The sequence below is a fragment of the Salvelinus sp. IW2-2015 genome, linkage group LG27 (genome assembly GCF_002910315.2).
Source record: "Salvelinus sp. IW2-2015 linkage group LG27, ASM291031v2, whole genome shotgun sequence".
Taxonomy (NCBI): domain Eukaryota; kingdom Metazoa; phylum Chordata; class Actinopteri; order Salmoniformes; family Salmonidae; genus Salvelinus; species Salvelinus sp. IW2-2015.
This window is the reverse complement of record NC_036867.1, coordinates 2,837,739-2,856,250: the sequence shown is the minus strand read 5'-3', so window position 1 is coordinate 2,856,250 and position 18,512 is coordinate 2,837,739. Positions and strand designations below refer to the sequence as shown.

Sequence of the window (18,512 nt, the reverse complement as noted above, 5' to 3'; positions counted from 1 at the left end):
GTGTGTGCGCAATTTGCTCTTTTGCTTTGAGTTGTCATTCCATCATTCAAACCAAAAGGCTGTGGGCAGAGCCTAGTGTTTCCCATGTAACAGTGATATGTTTGTCACCTTTGTTCAGGTCATTCAAAGTCTCCCTTTTTCAATGTTGTCATCAGGTCATAGCTGAACTTTCAGCTTTTAGACTTTTCAATAGGCAATTGTTTTAGCAAGTATTGCCTGTGCCTGTTAAGTCCTATTCACATTCTACATTTTCTATTCTCAACACAGTGTATATCTGGGCTTTTGGGGGATGTTTATTGGGAGCATTTTACTTGATGATTGTTCTTAAAAGTTGTCCATATGCCAATAGGACTCAGTTGTTGTAATTGTGGGTCTGAAAAGCTAGATCCTTTGTGAATAACCAAAATGTAGGAGACAACCTTGCACTCAAATATACATGACACATGAAAATGTCTCCATTCTTTGCCATTAGATTATAAAAGAAAATAATTTGTGCAAAGGAGAGGAATCGTCTTCTCATAGCAGTAGTTCAGTATTCACATATGTACCTCCCTACCCTCTCTCTCTCCAGGCACTACCCCAAGCAGTCCTTCACCATTGTGACTGACACCCCAGAGAACCTGAGACTGAGACATCAGAGTGAATTGCAGAGCCAGGTGAGATGGCCTTCAATTTTTATGTATGTCGTCAAATTCACATCACTTTCAGGTGCTGGGCTGGAAAACACATTGTAATAATGAAGGAACTAGAGGATCCAAACTTCTATGTCGTCACAGAGGTGTAATATGTAGCCACACCAGTGAAACACCACTCCCGTGTTTTGCTCCTTTACTATACCTCCCTTTCTGCCTGTATCTGGCTGTCAGATCCCTAACTTGCCTGTACAGGGACACACAGCCAGGGCCCATCTGTCAAAGAAACACAGACACACTGGGTGTCTGTCCACATGCCAGTCCTTTGGCTCAGAACACAGCCAAAAGGAAGAGACAGGAACGTCAAAGAGAGGGAGGGAGGGAGGTGAAGTGGGTGTTGGTCCGCAGGATCTGGGTTTAAGGGGTCTGCTTGTTGCCGAAGCTGGAAAAAGAATATAAACATCTAGCGAGACTTCTGCCGTGCTCAAACACAGGAACTGGGAAACTCGGAACTGGGAAATATGACTGTCAGTGAGTTTCAAGAACAACCGGCGAACTCGGAGACAAAAAAACGAGCTCTGACTGGGGAAGTAGATATTGGTGGAAGCGTGCATCCAACTCAGAATGGCAAGTCCAATTTCGGCCTCTTTCCAACTCGACGCTGAAGATCACTGATGGATCATGATTCGAACCGGTTTTTTTCAGGAGTATTCCCAGTTGTCTCGAAAGCACCATGAAATCCAGGAGAAGCCAGACTTTGTTGACAAATTTTTTATGACACAATTGCCGGCGGACGAGAAGGACCGGCCGGCGCCACCTTTCCTGTTTCAATGAAGCACAGAGCACAACAAGTCCCAAGAATAGTATTGTCATGCTTCTGCAAATGGAGTTAATACAGGAGATAGTGTATTACTGTAGCTAAAGAAAGTTAAATACTAGGTGTATGTTTGTAAGAAGCTGTTGAGTAGCCCATGTGCCTCACGCCTAATAATTTTTGGTGGTACCCTTTTGCGCCCTTCTGTAATTTCGAGCCTGACGTTTCGGTTGACGGTGAGTGCACATGTACCTTAGCCTGTTTTAGAGAAATGGTAGAGTGCGAGGTGAGAGTGATGGAGAAAAAGAGCATTCATTTCGCTTTAGTGAGTGCGCGGCCGCGGTTGTGAGTGTATGCCGTCACAGTCAATGACTGTGTGAGCAGGAGAACACGGGTAAGAACGGCCCATATTTCTGAATGTCGGCCTGTAGCATTTTCGAAAAGAGTGAGCTGAACAAAGTAGTGGTTACAGTTGGAGGGTGCGTGGAGGAGGTGTGAGCGAGTGAGCGTGCGTTGAGGGTTTGAGTCATTAAGGAACCTATTCGAAGCGCACGTCCACAATGTTCGTTGTTAGAGCGAAGAGCGAGTAGATTTTGGCAACGTCGGGTGGTAGGACATGGCGTGAGCGTGTGTGCGATTGACCACAAGTAATTTTCGCCAAACAATTGATTTAAGACAGATTATTTCACGTATAATTCACTGTACTCACAATTGGCTGTGAGTGCGAGAGAGCGCGCGAGAGGTTTTTTGGTTAATTGACATAATTTGAAGTCATTTGAAGATGTACCTGTGATTGTATTTTGCGAGGAGTGGCGGCGTGACCTGTTAATCAAACTCACGTGCCTCGTTTGGCGTGAGCGAGTGTCATAAAACAAAAAAGCAACCGAAGACCTTTTTTTAGACCTCCACAAGTTCTGGAAACGCGGTATAGCAAAACATAACGGAAAAGGCCGCTCAGCAAGGGAAGAGCACTGCTCCAAAGAACCGCCAATGAAAAAGCGGGGCGAGGAGCGTGGAGGCGGTGTGTGCAACTGCACATGACAAAGAATCGTACTTTTGAAAGAGAAATTGTCCTCTGGTTCGATGAAAACAAAAGAGAGAGTAGAGAGAGCGGGTGTGTGCCATAAAGCGCATCGTTATGTTTGGAGGAAAAAGGGGAGGCTTGGCAAGTGCCGAAGACCCAATCCCAACTGAAGCATGGGAGCAGCATCATGTTGTGGGGCTGGGCTTTGGCTGCAGGAGGAGGCGTGGTGGCACTTCACAAAGGATAAGGATGGGCATCATGAGGGATGGAAAAATATGTGGATATGGATGGAGCAACATCGCGAGAGAGAGCGATCAGTCAGGAAGTTAAAGCTTTTGCAAATGGTCTCACAAATGGACAATGACCCCAAGCATACTTCCAAATTGTGGCAGAAATGGACTTAAGACAGAGCGGCGGAGAGAGGCGAAGTGAGTGAGGTGCGCGCGAGTGGCGGACAAAGCGCCTTGACCTCATCCCAGTAGAAAATTTGTGAGCACAGAACTGAAAAGCATGTGCGAGCCAAGGAGCCTACCGAAACGCGTGACTGCATTACGACCGGCGTGCGTGGGAGAGGAGAGTGCGCGAACATTGTGGCGAGCGCGGAGACTTATTGTGGGAAGTTGGTGAAGGCTACCTGAAACATTTGACCAAGTTAAGACAATTTAAAGCAAGGCTTAGAGCGCGAGAGTGGAGCGTGAGAGTGGGTGAGTGTAGGTGAACTTCTACGCACTGAAATGTGAGAAAGAAATATAAGCTGAAATAGAAGTCATGCTCTCTACTATTATCTGACATTCGCACATCCTTAAAATATTGTAGTATAATGTTGATTTTTAACTGACCGGTAAGAAAGCAGAGGCATTTTACTTAGGATTAAATGGTCAAGTGGAGAGAGAGGAGCGTGTTGAGAGGATGTTTTGGCTAAGTGTATGTAAACGTCCGACTTCGAACTGTATGATGGAATAAGTATTTTGCTATTTTCGATTTGTCATTATGGGGTATGGTTGCAGATGAATGAGGGAAAATGTTTTTAGTTGTTAGGGTCATTTTAGAATAAGCATGAATAACGTGTACAAAGAAATGCTGGAAAAGAAAGGGGATGCTGAGAGGAGCGTGTGGTCCAAATCGAGCGAAGGTGAGTGGAGCGGCCGTGCAGCGACGTGCGAGAGAAATACTGTGTTGTCCGTTGCGGGGCGTGGTGGGTGTGGGGTCCATTTGGTTGATAGAGGTCTTGCGAGCGTTAAGTGCAATGATGTGGAGGATGTTATGATAGTGATGCTATATAGGTGAGTGAGGTATATATGTCTATATGTCTGTGTTCAAGCTTAGCATGAAAGAGGTGATAGAGTGAAGGAGTGGTGCGTGTGTGGCGGGGTGTAAATGGTGGTTTGTGTGTGGTGGATGTGTGTGTGTGTGAGAGCTGTGGTGTGTGTGTGTGCGCCTGTGTGTGAGGTTGTGTGGTGGGTGTGTGTGAGCAGTGTGCGCTCATGCTTTTCGTTTGAACTGACTTTTGCTCTGTTTCCCCGTGTTTAAGGAAAATCGCCTCCGCACGAAGGTAAATGGCAGGCAAGCCAAGTCATCGTATCTTTCCCTCCTGGCGTGTGAGACGAGGTTGCCCGATTTCTGCTGGATCTGGCGCTGAGCCAACACCATTATGCATTAAGTTATTTAACAAGTCAGTTTGAGAATGTTCACTTTCGAAATGAAGCGAGCGCGTGGAGGAGGTGCGGCGTGAGGAGGGAGGAGGGTGAAATGAGGCAATTGGAAACTTTGGTTGTTAGAGGCGAGCGAGAAAGTGAACATTGTGATTTTCACTTGAAATACCTATATTAGGAGTACTATAGTGGGTGTCCCAAACCTTTCTTCCTCAACTACCCCCAGTTTTAGACATATTTGATCTATTGCAGGACCTGAGAGGCGAGCGAGCGTGAGAGTGTGCGCGCGGATGCTGAATCTATCGAACGTCTGGAATGATAGAGTGAGTTGAATCAAGATGGGGCTCAGGTACTAGACATACATGAATTGCCAATGATTTCATCTGTGTAGCTGTGAAAGGGACTTTACCTTCTTGAGCCCCTACTTAGATTATGCTGGAATTCTTTCTCAAATCACCCTATTTGGAACAAACTTACCTGGCTTGCATTATTCTTGCTCCCTTTTAATCTTGCTTGCGTTATAATAAGCTTATGACCTGTTAGTAAGATTGAATGATTTATGAAATTCCCAAATGCTGACCAAAAACAAAGAACTGCTAACAAGGACATGTTTGTTCTTCTGCGTATATACTGTGATCTTTTGTATATCACGGGCATAGCAGTTGATGTTATAGGCCACAAGCGCTTACCTCCAGACAGGGCCTATGTTGGGAGGTTTAACTATGAAGTTTGAATGTGGTTGGAACTAGGGGCTCGTATTTCTTGTATAGTGCCATCAATTATTTATGACTGTTATTTTAAACTCTCCTTTACTTTTTCAATTCGACGCAACCCATGCACACCTAATATAAGCACAAATAAATCTAGTGTCTTGTGTGTAGCTTGTTTACAGATGTCGTCCGCTTATAATGGAAGTAAAAACTTGTTACCTAATTAGCTCGAGAAAAAACGTTTTATGTTGCTCTTTAGATGACCACCCTAGTGATGTAAGTATATTCCTTCTGATTACATAAACCCAGGTTGGCGTCCTTATTAAGAGGTTATTTGTGTTCTTCAGCTGTTGTTGGCAACACGTATATAACAGAGGTTATTTTGTCGTTCATTTATTGTTTGTGGACAAGTCACTCATGAGTTTCTTTCAAGGTCTAACAACAATGGATTTGGTCCCTCCTCCCACATTTCTTGCATCCAAATATTAAGCAAAATGATTATTCCTCAATCACATGAACTGGAAAATATAAAATGGGACATGTAAGAACCTCAATAGTAAAGCAGTTAAATACAAAAAGATATTATACTAGGTAGCGGACATAAGCCGGCATAAATGCCGGAGATATAACTCACACATTCCATGGTCCGAATGCAGTATTTAGTGATATTACTGTTAGTCCCAGGTGGCCATAAGGATAGCTTATTGTACCTTTCGGTTTTTATTCTGGCCAAGGAAGGGAGTACCTTGGCTGTATTCCACGCGTGAAGCTTGTGTTATGTGATTCATCCCACCAGGAAAAGAGACCCTATTGTTCTCAGGCCAGATTGGTCAGTCCAAACAAAGTGATTCCATATCGTATGTGCACAACTATGAGTGTAGAGGACCTCATGGCGGCCACTTATCCTATATGCCTTGTGGAGATTGGGAGAGCCAACGTAGAGGCAGACCATATAAAAACAGGAGGTACCCTGATTGAAAATATGATGACAGAGCTCCTACCCAACAACTAACTCCGTTATCCATCCAGCAGGTCGTCACCCACACATACACTCTCTCCGTCTCCCCAGGAGCGTCTTTATTGGAGCCTGTCTCAATGCCTAAAGAGACGGTAGACCAAAGCCATATCACAGATGCGCAAACCTTATACTCCTCAAGTGCTCCCATAAATTCACTGCCTTTGCAGCGTAGGCACGACAGAGAGAGAGTAAAGATTGGCGTGTTTTTGAAGGCCACTGCTACCCCTACAAAAGATTATGTAGATTGTATACCGAACAGTTACTGAAGCGACTCTCACTGAGCCCCCATAGTTCAGAAGCTAAGGTTGTTGACCGGACTTATATTTGTTTGACCGTCATAATCTTTCAGGAGTGCGCCATGTGGCTGGCGATTTTTAGTTCCCAGGACGTGTAATTACAACCTCTACGTACACATGCGCTGTATCACGCAAATTGTCAAGTCGGTGGTGCGTCTCAATACCTCATAAATGAGTAACTGATTGGAAGAGATGCTCAGAAGTGGACAGATTGGTCAACCACAAGTGCGCGGTGCTGTCTGTGAGCGATAACTAGGCTTCAGACCGTTGAGTCTCAGCACACCCACCCTCTGGTTTCCCCGAGTGGGAGCGTGTGGTGGATAGAAAAGAACAAGCAGCAGTACCTTGAAGACACTCTAGGCCAGGAGTTCTTAACTAATACTCACATCGGACTACTGAGCAATTATCTCATTTAGTCCTCACCAGTGGTGAAGAGTATTATAGCAAGAATGTCTGTCAAAATCTAGGCACCGAGAACTGCGCAAGACAGAAGAGACAAACCTCGAATGTACTTCGATACTCCTGTGGTCCCTCCTCTGTGCTATCCCTCACATCCAGACCTCCTGTAGTTGACATAGCATCACAGTCCCCTACAGAGATGCGTGTTATAAGTGTCGTATCATTCGAGAGAAGCAGGAATTTGTTATCCTTGTAGGCGCTATCCGTGGTGAAATGGCTGTAGTCCAGCGTAGCATTTGTAGCATATCCTGACGTAGACCTGATTTGGATAATAAGGTCAGCTAGGCGTAAACAAATCTAACTTCCCACAGTCGTTTAATGTCTCTTTTCATAGATATGTCTTGTAGTCCAGTCAATCAACACAACTTAGGAAAAGACAGGTGGAGGAATCTATAACATTGCCGGAGCTGGTGGCTATAGTCTTGACGTTTTGAGAGAGTACTACTTAGCTGTTGGTTAACTGTGTTACTCCCTATGGGGCTTACCATGTCTGTGTGTCTATTTTCATAACATGATTTAGATGAATTCATGTATAGATAACCAATGCTCGTTGTATAGGATCAGTAAAAGCAACATGCTTAACTACTAGTGAAGCTCTAGTATTAGTGTGTGTGGAGGTATCAATAAATCAATGTACTCGAGTGAACTCTATTAGGTGTGAGTCAAGTTAATACACTGTACTATCGTCTAAGTAGAAGCTCATTATGTAAGAGCTAGGCTCGATAGAATACTCGAGATATACTAGCCTGACCTATATCTTGGTGAAAAGCTCTATAGCTGTGAGGTTTCAGTAAAACTGCATACTGCTATGTGAAGCATCATTATTTAGTAGGTGGAGATCAGTAAACTGTACTCTGGTGAAGCTTCTATTAGTGTGAGGTCATAGGTCTGTGACTCTGGTGGGAAGCTCATAAATCAAGTCATAATGGTTAAAGTAGCAAACCCAGCTAAGAGTGGGTCAAATAGGTAAATTAGCCACTACACCAAAATAGAAATGTACTGCCTGGTGTAAGAAAACTCTAGGTACAGCCCTGGTTTAGTGTCAGTAATTGTATCTCTAGTTAGAGAAGCGTGCTGATAAATGTATAAAGTGTCAGTAGAATATAACTGCGTTACTCATAGTAGTGCAAAAGCTAGTCTACAGTTAGGTTGTGAAGGTCAGTATACTTACCTCTGATGAAGTGCTCTATATTAGTGGGTAGAGGTCAGTAAAGTAAAATACATGTACTCTGATGAAGACTCTCAGCGCATTTATGTTGTGAAGGTTCAATAATACGTGGTAACATAACTGTAGAGCTCTGTAAATAGTGCATCTACCAGATGTCGAGGAGATATACATGTACTCTAGTGAAGCTTGCTTATTAGTTAGTGATCGAAGGCTCAGTATTTCTTACATCATTAGTGGAAGGCTACCCAGCCCTATTTAGAGTATAATGTTACCGTTGAAGGTCACGTATTACTGTATCGATGCAAGTGAAGCTCTATAGAATAAATCGTGTCGTGTGTTGATCGAAAGTTAAGATATACAGCCTGTTTATCTCTAGTGTGTATAGCATCTAGGTAAATAGAACAGCCCTATTTAGAAGAGACAGCTATCTAGGTTAGTAATTAGAACCATGATGCTAGTAGAATGAGCGCAGTAGGATACAACTCATGACTTTGGTGAAAGCCTTCTTGTAATGTTAGTAGATGTTGAGGTCCATAGTACAATGATACTCTCAGTGGACCCCCGCATCTTTGTAATGCTTAGTGTGAGGTCAAAATACATAAGTATATCTCTGAAGCGTGAAGCCTCTCCTCCCCATGTTGAGTTAGCGTCAATATACTGCTACTCTAGTGGTAAGCGCTACTTGCTGTAAAGTCTATGAGTGGAGTAATTACTAGATACTCATAGTTGAAAGAGCTGCGTGGAGAGAGGTTACTGAAGTCATTTACTGTACATCTAGAGACAGCTCTTTAATGTTAGTGTATATACAAATAGAGACAGCGATTTGTGTAAGGGTCTAGAACATAGTACTTGTACTCTCTTCTAGTGAAATTTCCCTTTCTCTTAGTTACAATACGTACTGTAGTGTAGAGAGGTCTCAGGTATATACCATGCTACTCTGAGGATATGCTACATGGTAATGTTAGAGTGAGGAAGGAAAACGGAGAAAAGAATTGGGTTTTCCTTGCGGTTCTCATTGTGAAAGTCCAATATATACTGTTTACTACTCTGAGTGTATCCATACCTCCCACTGTGGGTGCTTTTCAACGCGTAACAGTATATCTGCTTCTCTTCATGGTGAGATCGTTGCTCGTCTTCGTACCCCACATGTTAGCCCCACCATGTAAGAGATGGTCTTCCACATATTTATACTGTCATATACTTCTCCTCGAAGCTGTCTGTAATGTTTAGTGTGAGGTCATAAACCTGTGTTTCTTATACCTGTGTATCTCTTCTTCTGTTGCCAGCATAGCTCTTTTGTTGAGAGGTGTTTGCAAAGTGTGAGAGCGCTTCAAGTAAGTAACCTCATGCGCTTTAATGCTCTCTCCTCGTTCTGCTTCTCTCTGTACGTGTGTTCTAAAGTTTCACTTTGATTTACTTCTCTGTGATGCGCTGTTCCCCGGTTGTAATGTTAGTTTGAACCATTCTCTCGGTGAGCTACTGCGTTGCACTCTGGTGAAGCTCTAGTTAGTCTCATTATAGTCTGAATATAACTGTAGCTTTTGCCTCACGGTCGACAGCTCTATTTGATGATGTTGTGGGCTCCCCACAAGTCAATTGACTGTATTCTCTGGTTAAGCTCCCATTATTAGTGTTAATCGGAAGGGGGCCTGTCCCAGTAAACTCGATCGCTCATCGATCATCGTGAAGCCCTGCTATTACGTGTCGTCTGTACCTTTGGACTAACTGAAACAGGTTACATAGACCTCGGTGGCGGTCCATGTGCTAACACTTGTGACCACTCTGCGTCTTCCCCAATGCTTCTATTTAGGTCTATTAATTGAGACGTTTGTTACTAATCCCACTACTTCTGCATCTGGGTCTTCCCCCAAACGTGATAGTATCTGTCAATCTGGAGTGGAGGGGTATCAGTATTGACAATTGTCGTCGTAGTGAAAGCACACACGTGGGTGCTAATGCTACGTGTATAGGGTGTGAGGCTCAGGAAATTACCTGTTTTCTCTTCTTTAGGTGAAGCTATGTTATTCGTGTGAGGTGGTGTCTATATCCTACTGTACTCTGTGAAAGCTCGATTAGGCTACCTAGTGCGAGGGTGTCACATATACTGGTACTCTAGTTGAGCCGTACTACATTATCTTCGTTGAGGTGTCACGGAGAATATTTGCTTGTACTCTACTGTTCGAAGCACTCGCTCCTAATTTATGTGAGGTCAGATAATACTGTGGGATACTCTAGTGAAGCTGCAGTGCTCTAGTAGTTGTGACGTGTAGACCAGGTTTCAATATACATAAGTCCTGACGTTGCTAAGTGTTGAACCAACATTACATATCAGTGTAGTTGAGGTCGAGCGGCTCAGCAAGTTTTACTAGACGACTCAATTTGAACTACAGATATTCATCGACATTGACATACACACATTTGAGTTTATCAATCCGAGAGAAGATTCTTGTCCATGAGAGGCCTGGGAGAAATGAAGATCTACTTGGTTTATTCTCAAATTCCCAACTATATATTCCTTGTTCTCTCTTTTCTTACAGCAGCATTCGTCCTGGGCGTCCCACACAAAAAACATAAAAAACGGAGTGTCAATATGAGAGTACCTAACTCCTGTGGTGTGTGCGATAGTGATCAAGTTTATGCAGTAATCACAAAATTGTAATAACGTTTCAACTCTTCTTAGGAGATTCCCCATTCTTAGCAAATAGTGTCTTTCTTACTCAGAACAAAACTAACAATGTACCCTTTATCACACCCACAATCTTTTGTTTTAATGTCGTAACACATTGAGCTACGATGGATAATTAATAATCAGGGGCGCTTGAATTTGTACTTCAGTATGTAGAATAATGCCCCAAATGTTGCCTTCTCAACAACGTCCATGTGTTAATTACACATCTGAGTGTTCATTTTCAATCATTCCCTCTCCCATCCTATAGCTCTTCTACTTGCTCACACAGTTGCGACCAATCTCTCATGAAACTTGGCCAATAAATGACAAAGCCTGTAGTATTGTCTTACATTTATACAACAACAATATAGATAGCTCTTGCTGAGTGAGATGTTCTGTGCGTCGTTAGTTGGGTCATAACTTTGAGAAAGTTCCTGCCCTGGAGGTCTCGGTATAGACAGGTGCAAAATGTAGCAGGTGAAAAACCAACAATGAGATCCAACTGCCATGTAACAAGAGATGAATTTCAAGTGAGACTAAACCGACAAAGTGAAAATGAAGTATTGACTCCTCGTCCTCATGGCTAGCACAACTCTCTCCTCCTAAGAGAAAGAAGTAATGGCTCATGAATGAAGGTCTGAGAACAGACATGGGAAGCCAGAGCGCTAGTCAAGATACACCAAGAACTTACTCAGCTCTCTGCTCGTGGATGTGGTCGCTGTCAAATCTTCCGTCGTTGGACCCACATGCCATAATTACCTCTCATGGTCCCAGTTTCCTCTGAGGAATGACGCTCTCCTGCCCTTCTAAGTCGACCCTCGGATGCGAAATATATAATTAATCAATTTAGCGGATCAGCGAGCCAGTGGGTGACGACTGGTTTCCTCTTGTTGAATGTAAGAGCAAGTGTGTGGGTCATATTATTGTAGACGACTCAACCCCAAGGTCAACCTACTCCTCACACAGTGGTAGAGCGTTGAGGTGACAGCGAGAGTCGACAGGTGTTTCATGACAACGATTGAGGACTACGTCGCCTCTAACTGAGATTCGTTTAATAACTGCGTAGCTAAAACCCAGGTCTCGTAAATGAACCCTTGTTGGAGGCAACCAAACTCGCCCTTTATTCCGAGGTACCTCTCTTACCCTTCTTCCATTCTCCTCTTTACCCGTGACACTTTCTCCTGTGAAAGCTCTCAGTGTAGAGCCTCCGTACCGATGGCAGGCTGAAATGGGACCAAAAGCTACAACTCTTCGTTTACCACTTGTTCCTCTCTTTACCGGCCATAACTATCTATACTGGCTGAATGAATCATGTTACCAAGTACCTCGGTTCGTGTTGACCACGAGTATCCATCTCATATTACCCTCCGATACACATTATAACACAGTTGTGACTTCTGTTGTTTATACCCTTGATTTACCAAGACTTTATTATGTTACCTCTCTCCATTTATTGAACCACTGATGTCCTCTCTTTATAGCGCACTCTGAGCGACTTTAGTGAGCGACTCCATTTCCTCTAGCCAGGGAGTATCATCTGGCTCTGTGAGCCACTATGTTCCTGCTACTCTTGTGTACCCCCTTATCATAGATTAAGCAGGGAGAGCGATGTTACTCTCGGGAGCTTCCGTCTCATTGTACCCACTCTAGGTTAGTAAAAGCATAGAGAGATTCTCGTCGTTACCCCTACATTGTTATGTATGGGTGAGCGCACTCCTGATTGCTCTCCAGGAGAGCGTATGGGCTGTGTATGTCTCAATTAGCAGAAGCGGCTCTCTTTTCCAGGCTAGTTCCTCTTCTGTTACCCCTTACATTTTATTAGGGGTTGTGTGATAGGCAGATGCTTCCCATAATCCTTTCAGTGTGTGACACTAGGTTATTCGGGTGCTCTGTTTAATCCCTCAGTTACGCTACATTTAGTGTTAGAGGAACATTTTGCGGCGAGCCTATCTATCGTAACTGGCTTCTATAAGCTCTCCCAAGTGTTCTCTCTTTACCCCTACATTAGTGAGCGAGTCCGTTTCCAAGGTACTTTGGACTTGGGAATGTCAACTTAAATAAGCTGCATTGTTGATACTGCGGTTCTTGGTCACTCTAATCTACAATTTATGTGCGCAATACTTAACACTTATCTCTAAGCTACTCAGTGGTTGCGTTAGAGCTGTATTCTGGCTCGAGACTTTTTAAATAAGGAGGAAGAGTTTAGTACGAGAAGGTATGTTTTGGTTGTGCCCTCATATGGATATCCAAACAGTAGTACACAAGCCTCCCATACAGTGTGAAGAATATCAGTTATTGGTGGTCCATGTAACCCTTTCTTGTGATTATTGTTAACGAGGAATGGTGAGTGTTTACAATCTTACCATTGTAAGGTTTTGTTTTTGTGATGGTCTGGGAGAACAAAGAGTATTTTAATCTGATTGTGGACATCGAGCAAAACATGCAGAAATATGAATAAAGAAAGTAACCCAATGATTTGATTCCAGTGAAGGCTTATTATATAAAATATTGCGTTCTATGTGGCATCAACATGTGCTAATACTTAACAATCTATATTAGACAATGAGTTCTACATAAAGCTTTTTCGACACTACTGAGCGGAGACGGCCTGGTTACGCATCGCGATCATGAGCTGTCTGAACTGCTGACTGAATAGAATCTCTCGCGTCCATCTCTTCTTCTGGGTTGTCACGCCTCTTGTCACTTTTCTCGGGTCACTTTCGTACAACAATCAACTTGATCAGTCTCTACTCACTATCTGACCCTAATCGTCGTCTCGTCTGTTCTCTTGCACTATCTGCTCCCTCTCTCCTCTCAGATAGTCTGTCCCCTCTTCTCTCGTCACTTTATACTCTGTCGTCCTCACGTCTTACTCGTCTCTCTCACATACCCTACTGTTCGGGCATCTCGTCGTCTCAGTACTCTGTTCATTCTCCTCCTTCTCCCTATACTGTCCACTCCTGCGTGACTCTCCCTCTCTCAGTTTACTTTAGTCTTGTCCCTCCAGTCTCTCACTATCTGTCCCTCTCTCATCTTCTCTGCGAGGTCTCTGTATCATCTCTCTCACTATCTGTTCCCTCTCTGCTCTGCAGTACTCTGTTATCTATCTTCTCTCACTTTATATTCTAGTCGCCCTTCTGCTCTCTCTCCAAGTACGTTCTGTGTTCAGTCTACCGACGTCTTCACGGTGATCTTTGCGCCTCTGCTACTTCTCGAGTGACTTCTGTGTAACATTCTACTCTCACTATCTAGTCCCTCTCTCTCTCAGTACTTACTGGTTCGGACTCCTACTCTCACGATGCTCGTAGTTCTCCCTCTGCCTCGTCTCTGATTATGCGTTTCCTGTTCAACTCGTGTGCACTATCTCCCGCCCGCTCTTCTCTCTCAAGAGTGTAGAGGAGCTGTCGTATATATATGGTTCCTTATTAGTACGTGCTGCCATCTTCTCTCACCTCCTCTACTGGCCTTCGTCTCCCGAGTAGCTCTTGTTCCATCTCTGTTCAAGCCATATAGTACTGCTGTCGCCCTACTCGTCTCTCTTCTCTTCCTAACTCTGCTCTCTCTCGTCGTGCTCTCTTCTAAGTTTAGATGGCTCCTCTCCATCTCTCTGCGTTCTCTCTCACTCTTCTCATTCTCTCTCTTCTTCTCTGCTGCTTCAGGACTCGTGTTGCTCTCAGTGCTCTCTCCGGCTAATCTATCGTGAGGCCCGTCATTACATCTCGAGGTTATCTGCTCCATCTCTCTCACTGATCTGTCTCAGGTCTCCCTCTCTCAGGATCTCTTGCCCATTTCACGGTCTCTATCCTTGTCCCCTTCTCAATTGCGTCCTCTTACTCTGCTTCTCAGTTCATGCGTGCTCGGCTGTGAGTACTCATCTGGGTTCTTATCTCTCTCCTTACATTAGCTATCTGGCTCCTCGTCTCAATGAGACTTCTCTACCATTGTCAACTGCGACTATCTAGTGCGCCTCGTCTCTCTCTGTCTGCTCTGCGTGCTCTACTCTCTTTCTCTGCTCTCCAGTTACGGCATGTCCTGTCTCGTCTCGCACTATGCGTGGTCACTCTCCCTCTCTCTCATCATAGTACTCTGGTTTCCCTATACCTTCTACCTTTGTGTGTTGTGGGTATCTTTATTTATGGCTCCACCTGAGGACATACCATCTAGTCCACAGCGACAAATGGGTTTGTGGTTTAGCACCTCTGGCTGGGATACTTTTGGCCAGTCGTCTCTCTCATGCTCCATTAGCAGCCTGGCCATACACTTGGACGTGTTCAGTAAGTCGCTGTGCCTGAGTATATGGTAACTCGGTGATAGTTGATCAACACTTCATCGCCAGTTAACATTCGCGCGTCCATTCTTTCCTACCTCTGGCTTGCCACTCTCCCCTTCCCAGGGCGATATATAATCGAGCATTCTCAACAGGGGACCCTTTTCACACGCCTTCCAGCACCCTCCTACAGTTAAGACAGACACATAGTTACAGCCTCCTAGTCCTCATTGGACGATTAGTGGCATTTCAGAAGTAGGGATAGTTTAGGTTGTGGATTTCCGTATTTGAACCCTATTCCAAACCAAAAGACCTTTTACACTTTTATTGTTATTGCATTACGAATAGCCATTTCATTGAAACAATATAGGAGGTCCTCTCTATGTGTGAAAATTCAACTTTCACTATATACTTGGCCACATACAGTTGCAATCATTGTAAGAGAGCATGGCCAAGTGAAGACCAGAGGTATATCATATTGTTTGGTGGTGTGTGGTGTTTGTGTAGATGTGTTATGTGGCGTGTTGCTTGTGTGTTAGTTTAAGCGTATGGTGGGAAAACATGGCTTTCGTATATGGTTATGGGTGGTTGTGCTGATGTGATGTGGTGCGTTTGTGATGGTTTGATGTGGTGACAACAGCAGTGGTGGGAGGGCTCGAGGATGAGTGTATGGATTGTTGCCTGTATGTTGGTTGGCTGCTGTGTGAGGTTAGTAGGGGTATGGGGCTGTCGCTAATTGTGTAGATCCATAGTATGGCTCAGTATTTCTTAAGTAGTAGTATGGGCTGTGGGTGTATGGTCCTTCTACTATGAATTTTCTTACCTCGATGTTCTGTAGAGCCCATTGTGTGTGGGCTAGCTGCCCTTATGTGGTTCCTAGTATTCCTTCAGGTTAGGATTTAGGCCTCAGCCATTTGTGGGTGTGCTGTAATGGGTTAATCCCCAATTTTTTGTGGCCTCGTTAGTGCCTTATGAATGTGTGTGTGTGGTGTGTGTGTGTTGTGTTGTGTGTGTGTGTGGTGTGTGTGTGGTGTGTGCGCAATTTGCTCTTTTGCTTTGAGTTGTCATCCATCATTCAAACCAAAAGGCTGTGGGCAGAGCCTAGTGTTTCCCATGTAACAGTGATATGTTTGTCACCTTTGTTCAGGTCATTCAAAGTCTCCCTTTTTCAATGTTGTCATCAGGTCATAGCTGAACTTTCAGCTTTAGACTTTTCAATAGCAATTGTTTTTAGCAAGTATTGCCTGTGCCTGTTAAGTCCTATTCACATTCTACATTTTCTATTCTCAACAACAGTGATGCTCCGTCTATCTCAGGGCTATTGGGGGATGTTTATTAGGGAGCATTTTTCCTACATGTTGATGATTTTCTTAAAAGTTTGTCCATATGCCATAATACAGGAACCTCTAGTTTTGTATATTTGTAGTGCGGCTATATACAAAGTCTTATGAGTCCTTCTGTTGCCCAAAGTTATCTACGCATAAGAAAGGTAAAGACAAACGCGTGCGTTAGCCATTCTCAAAATTATACATGACGACCGGCTGAAATTATGTTCTCCCTTCTTTATTTGCCTATTAGATTTATAAATAAGATCAACTAATATAATTTCTTCCTCCAAAAGGTGCAGAGGAGGTATATTCGGGTGACTTCTCTATAGCAGTAGTTCAGTTGAGTTGCACGTATTATACGTGCTATCCTTATCTGGCGCCCTACACCTCCTCCTACTCTTGCTTAGCATAGGTCAACACTAGACCTCTCACCAGACTATGTTCGCGTTCCATCACTCATTGTGTACTTCGTACACCACAACTAGGAGAACCGTCTGAGATGAGACATCAGAACGAGGTGTAAGGCAGAATAGACGCCAGGTGGGGCTGAGCCGTATGTGTGCCGTTGCAATTTATATATTGGAGTATCCGGTTCATGGTCTCTCTCATCTAAAGATTTTAGCAGTCTCTCGAGCTATTGTTGCAAATATAATGCGTTGTGCTGGCGTGGTATCCGGTGAAAAACACTCTTGCTGAATTAATGATAAGAGGATATATATGAGACTTAGCGAAACTTCGTGACGTCGTCGAGCTAGAGGGGTAGGGCCTTTGTCTTCAAATAAATATATTGCTGTCAAGTGTCACACAGACGCATGGGTAGACGAAGCCTCATGGCGGCCTTCGCTCGTGTGTTTTTATGCTCGCTTTACTCTTATGGCTCATTATTAGACGCTGCCCCAACCTTTCTGGCCTGTGGTATGCGTGGTCATGTGTACCTAGTTATACCCTTAGAACTTCCCTCCCATGCTTACATCTACGTGATAGTATCGTGATGCCTACGGAAGCAAGTGTGACACCATGGCGTAAATCAGATCCAAATAGAGCACCGGAGAGGTCGAGCAATATGTGCCCTCCATCGGTGTCTGTCCATCATTTCGCTCTAATGGTCGCCTGTGCGCGTCAGATATAGCAGCCAGATAGAGAGCATGGTGAGAGTATCAGGGAATCGTTCAAATAATAGTGGGAGGAGCGCGCAGGGTTAGGAGTGAGAGACGTGAGTGAGGAGATATGAAGTGTCCAGGGAGGCATGGGAGAGGCTGTGAAGTTTGAAGGAGGTGATAGGGGATTCAAGGCTAAAAGAGGCTGTAGAGAGCTACAGGGAAGAGGAAGTGAGGGTGAGAGTGGAAAGTCGTGAGGGCAGGGCTAGATAGGCTTATCGGACTCATATTCATTGAGATATTGAGAGTGTCAGTTACCTGATTTTGAAGTGTATTTAGCCGACGTGGATGCTATCTGGTCCAGTTCACACACTAGAATAGGCCTTCGAGTGATTTAGTCGTTCATGCCTGTCATAGCTTCCAGTCGAGTCATAGGACATCTGGCATGATAGTCAGATCTCATAGGCTATGAGCCTCCTCCAGTTCAAAGGACATATAGAAATATTGTGGATCCTCTAGTCACAAGCGAAGACAATCAAAATAATAGATAGAGATGGGGCTTACTACAAAGATCTGTCTGGTAGTACCTGAGCTACAGGTGAGATAGAGGACGAGGATCGCAAATCGCCGGAGACTTGATGGATTTATTCAAACGCCTTAATAGTAGCGGGTTCAATACCTTGCCCTCATTAAGTAAGAACATGGGGCCTGGTGCTAATGATTCTACTATGAGTGCTACATGTGGGAGGACAGTCAAGAGAAAGCTATCTGAGTGCATAGTCGCTGAATGTATCTTCTTTGAGGGACTCGACCCTATTTTAAGCAAATTTATAAAGTTTATTAGTATTTGGTGTTAATTGAATGAACTAAAAGTGTTCCAACTCAAATGGACCTCATGATGCGAGATAAGTAATTGGGGCTGTGTATGGTTTCCGATGTTATAGACACTTACCTCTATTGATTATAAGTCATTGAGAGGTTATAGAAGGGTTAGCGATCTCTAATTAAATTCAAGGTTTAGTCATTTCTCTAAATGTGGCAAATCCCATATATATGAAAAGCATGTTCAATTTTGCGGGGTTAAATAATGCAAAACAAAGGTTTGGGGAAGCAAAAGTTAAAAGATGCAATATGTGCCATGAAGAAAGTTATCTGTTTAAGTTCCTTGCTCAAACATGAGAACAATGGAAAGCTGGTGGTTCCTTTGAACATGAGTCTAAAATACTTTCCAGGTAAGAAGTTTTTAGGTTGTAGTTATTATAGGAATTATAAGGACTATTCTCTCTATACGATTTGTATTTCATATACCTATTGATTATTGGGGATGTTCTTATAGGCACTTTAGTCATTGCCCAGTGTAAACAGATAGCTTCCGTCCT

At 43.8% G+C, this 18,512-nt stretch overlaps 1 protein-coding gene across 1 annotated transcript in view; it reads left to right on the top strand.

Moving 5' to 3' along the window:
• Positions 1-18,512, top strand: part of LOC139023153 (nebulette) — an 89,766-nt gene that overhangs the window by 37,298 nt on the left and 33,956 nt on the right. The window contains exon 3 of the mRNA XM_070435601.1: positions 572-656. The gene's annotated coding sequence lies outside the window, so the exon portion shown is untranslated. The remainder of the gene's footprint in view (positions 1-571; positions 657-18,512) is intronic.